This window comes from Corapipo altera, unplaced genomic scaffold (assembly GCF_003945725.1).
Source record: "Corapipo altera isolate COAL_440 unplaced genomic scaffold, ASM394572v1 239, whole genome shotgun sequence".
Taxonomy (NCBI): Eukaryota; Metazoa; Chordata; class Aves; order Passeriformes; family Pipridae; genus Corapipo; species Corapipo altera.
In genome coordinates, this window is record NW_020884938.1 from 698739 (window position 1) to 703342 (window position 4604).

Below are 4604 nucleotides of genomic sequence, written 5' to 3' on the forward strand. Positions count from 1 at the left end.
TGGCATTTTCCAGCTAAAAGGTTTGCTGGAGACTGATTATTTTACTCATTTGCTGCTCAGCAAACTCCAGTTATTATGTGTCTGCACAGTTCCTTTGGACTGAGTTTTCCCATACATCACAGTATTAAACTGCTTTCCTCACTCATCCTCATTCCAGAGAAGTGTCATTGATTTCAAATCTTTTAACCAATTTTCATGACATCTGTGTTTAAATCTCATCACTTAACTGCCAGTGACAGCATTCAAACACCAACTAATCTTTTAATGTTAGCAATGAAATATCTTGTCTTTAAAAATGGTCACATCGTTATGTAGCTGGCTGTTTCTTTTTGCCAGCTTTTCCTGTACATGCACTGTTTTTCAATCCTCTCTTCCTCCCTAGCATTTTCAAACAAGGAAGCAGCACGAATAAGCTCTTAAATTGTATTGATGGAGAAAGGCCATAGAAAATTTAATAAAGCTCAGAGCTAAATAAATTTTCATTTTTACATGCTGTGTCATACACATTTGCAGTACTCTCTCTTTTTCAATGCACTTGAGCCACCAGTGCAATATATTCTGTTGAGAAAGCCAGAGCACACACTGGAGCACTGTTTTGTTCAAGGTGGTACGACAGAGATGGATCTGGATCTGCAATATTTCCACTCTCTTGTATCACTGCAAAATGGCATCATCATTAGATTAGACCATATATTATTATTAAAAAAGAAAGAGCAACTCGCCCTTATCCCTGTTTTGTGAGGGTAGAAAGAAGGAACTCTTGGTTTTTGGAGCTTGGCGTGAGCGTGTTTTGCTGCCGGAGCTGCAATTGTGCAATTTCTACTCTGACATCTAGAGGCTGCTGTTTATTTTCTGTGGGCAGGATTTTTGTGGTTCCTCCTGTGACAGATTGCTGCTAAGAAGCCACAGGAATCGGATTTCTCAGGGTGAGAGTTCACTGTCATTGTGCTCAGCAGCACTGCCCTTCTGGGCTCGAGCACCACCAGCGAGGGCCAGTGTGACTGCAGTGCCCTCATTCCACAGCTCTGAGCAATCTAGAAAAGGACAGCAGACTGGGGAAAGGATTTAAACCAGCACCCAGTATGCCCAAGTCCTAAAAAACTACTCAAAGATTCACGCAAAAATGGGCCAGATATGTATATCTGTTTAATAATCTATTCAATGAAGTTAGCTAAAAAGAGTCGACCTTTAAAAAAATTCCTGTTTAGACAAAACTCTGCTTCCAAAAAGCAGCATCTACCCTGATACTCTAACTGCATCCTCAGCCTTTAATTGAGTAGGATGTCTGCTAGAGATCCAATTTTCCCTGGTCCCAGGTGCTGGCATCTGAAATGCACTTCAATAAGAATTGCAAGAAGGAATGACAGAAATCACACACAGAATTCCCTGGAACAGACTTCACAGGACATTTGCCCATAGTTCACATGGAATATTTCTGTGCTACAGTTGTTTTGCATTACAGGGCTGGGAACAAACACAGGATCCTCAGGAAATAAATGTGGAGGTGTATGTGAAGCAAATAAAGAGCAACACAATTCCAGCAGGAAAACCAGGACTGCCCTGGCTTCCTTCATTAAGTGCTTTCATTTCTTTCTTAGCATTACTACAGTAACATTACATAAAAAGAAAATACTAAGAACATTTCATTAGTAGTTGCAAATAAAACTTAACTTTGCCCTTGCAGCAGAAAACACAGGAAATATTAGTAAAATGTAGTTTATTCATTCAGAAACTGATTTTTCCCCATTCACTTTTTTTTTTTCCAATTTTGGAATCTATATGGTTTGTATAGAATTTAATGACCTGTGATGACACAAATAATATGTCACCCACCCAACCAAACATAAAATTCAGTAATACAATAGGCTTAATTCTGATTATTTCAACACACAAGCTTACTTCAACCAGGTAACAGATAAAAAAATATAGTGAAGGGTCAAACTTGAGCCAGAATAACACCAAGAAATTATTTTATCAGGTCTGTTTACTCCTTTGGGATTTACCACGTTCTTTTGGTTTTGTAACTGAAAAATTGCTTTGTTTCTCAGCATGTTTGGTTGAGACACTTTAAACACCTTTCTTGCCCTGTGCAAACAAATTTAGTAGAAGTATTAAATTTCACTTAAAAGCTGTCTTTCATTAGCTCCTGCAAGGTTTAATTGCAGTAATTTCTGGTTTTTGACAGAAGAGCTAAGCCTTGCCTATTCCTGATTCAAAGCTCACTAACATCTTCAAGACCTACTAGGCCTGAGTTTTAGAAGTCAGAGATGACATTACATTACCACAACTTAGAAACTCAGCCTTCTCTTCTTGTAAAATAGCAAATAAAACCACAGAGTTATTATTCGTTATATTTTTATTCTTTAAACTTTTAATTTACTGGTAAAACCACAAACAAAAAAAATCCACAAAACAAAACACACAAAAAACCAACCAACCCACCAAAAAACCTCAAACCCTAATTTGATATATATTTTGGGGGCCTTGAAGTAGTCGACAGAGCTGAAGAAAAGATTGTCTGAGTTACAACATAGAGTTCTAAGAAAATGCCCCTCAGTGCTAAACAATGACCACGAAAACCACTGTTAGGGTTATATAGAAATATACATATACACTTTGGAAAATATGGAATAAATCAGAAAATATCATTATGACACAATCTTCTGATCCCTCATCTCAAAAAGATTACATGGTGAAATTTTTAGAAGTACAGAAATCGGTAACAAGGACTGAGAAACCTGTGACAGCTTTTAATGACAAATGACTGGACAAATTAAGCCTAGAAAAAGGGAAAATTAAATGGTGATGTGACAGAAGTCTAAAAAAACTTTTAAAAATAAGAGGAGCACCTATTCACCTTTTTAAAACATTTTCACAAAAAGATTAACAAGAAGCAAATGACTACAAACATACCAAAAACACTGATTGCCATGGAAATCTTGTACACTAAGAATTTCCTTGGGTCACACCTTTTCTCCAGAGGTAGAATGGAAAAATATTAAAAATATGAGAGTAAAAAGTTCCAAGAAAAAGTACAATACTGGACTCAGGTCAAGCACTGTAACTTCTTTTTTAAACTTTAAATACATACCTTTTCCCAAACTGCTGATCCAAAATAAGCTCCAGGTTTTGTATTTTGAAACAGGTAGAATGGAGCAGGATTGTTCTTGCAAATGTGATTGATGAAGTTGAAAGTTTTCTAGAAAATTCAGTGATGCCTGATCCTACCCAATTATTGAATTGTCAGTTTTGTTTGAATTTCTATCTAAAGGCTTATTCATAGTACAGCTCAGAAACTTATCCTTCTACAGTTTCATATAAAGTGATTTTAAGCAAGCAGTTAGATAATACAGAAAGGCTTTAATCACATAGTCCTTCCTGAAGAAAGCTCAAACAACACCTGACTAGGTCCAGCATAATTTAGTTAAACTGTAGAGTTAAACTGTAAAGTCTGCAAGCATCTCCTTACACGAGCTGGACAAACAGAGACAACTCCACAAACTTTTCAGCACTTGCTTTATTAATTTTTTTCTGTCAGGAAATTAAAAGTTCAGTTAAAAAAGGTCAGAGTCTGAGATATTCCACACAGATCAAACCCAACTTCAGTGACATGAGAAGTGCTGTAGAAAGCACATTGGTTTATCCTCCCCCCCCCTTTGATGGCCTGTCTGTTCTAACACATACCTGCCCTCTGAGGTTGGCCATTCTGCTTCCCTACTTAAGCTTCCATCTATCTGCAATTGGTTCAACTGTATGAATGTGCAAAAATTGGGACATATCTTTTTGCTCAGGATCATCCTGTCCCAAGACACTTCTTTAACCACTTCTATGTTCTCCTTACTTGGTTTTCTTTTCCAGCCTCCTGTTTAATGACCATTTTGAGCCAGGTAATAACATCCCATCAGCCTGATCCCCAGGGCCACTATTTCAGCTGAGCAAACAGAACTGCTCAAACAGTCCCCTTTCAAGAAATGCTTCCTTCAAACATCTTTAAATCCTCCTGACAATATCTCAAACCACGCATTCCTCCTTATTGTCAGAGATGAGAATAACTCACTTGAGTTTACCTCAGCCTTGGTTTTTATTAAACCTCTCCTCCTTAGCTTGGTGTAGGCGTCTTCACCAGGGAGTTCATCCCAAGTCACCACTCTTGCTGAGCCAAAGAACCAGCAGTGGGCTCCAAGCCAACATCACCAGGATGTTTTTACCCCAGGTTTACGTCCCAAATGCACGCAGGCTACACACAATTAGTTTGAGATCTATTCTCTAGAATAGAATGGGCTCTCTATTTCATTAAGGGTTCACGATTTCAGAGCTCTTGGATTATCAGCTGAATCTCTTGTGTCGCTCTCATTCTTTCTTCTGTTTCAGATCTAACCCTCAGGGTTAGTCTCCTAACTGTTTTTCCAGTCCTCTCCATGTCCCCTCTTTCCCTCTGGATTTCACCTCCTTGCTATCCCCACCATCCATTTCCCCTATGCAGTTAGTTTCTTATATTGCTTCTCCATAGTTTCTTCCTGTGTCTCACACGCCCATTTTTCCAATGTCATTGACTGAGTGAGGGTGTCTGTAGGAACACTGTGAGGGTGTCTGTAGGAACACTG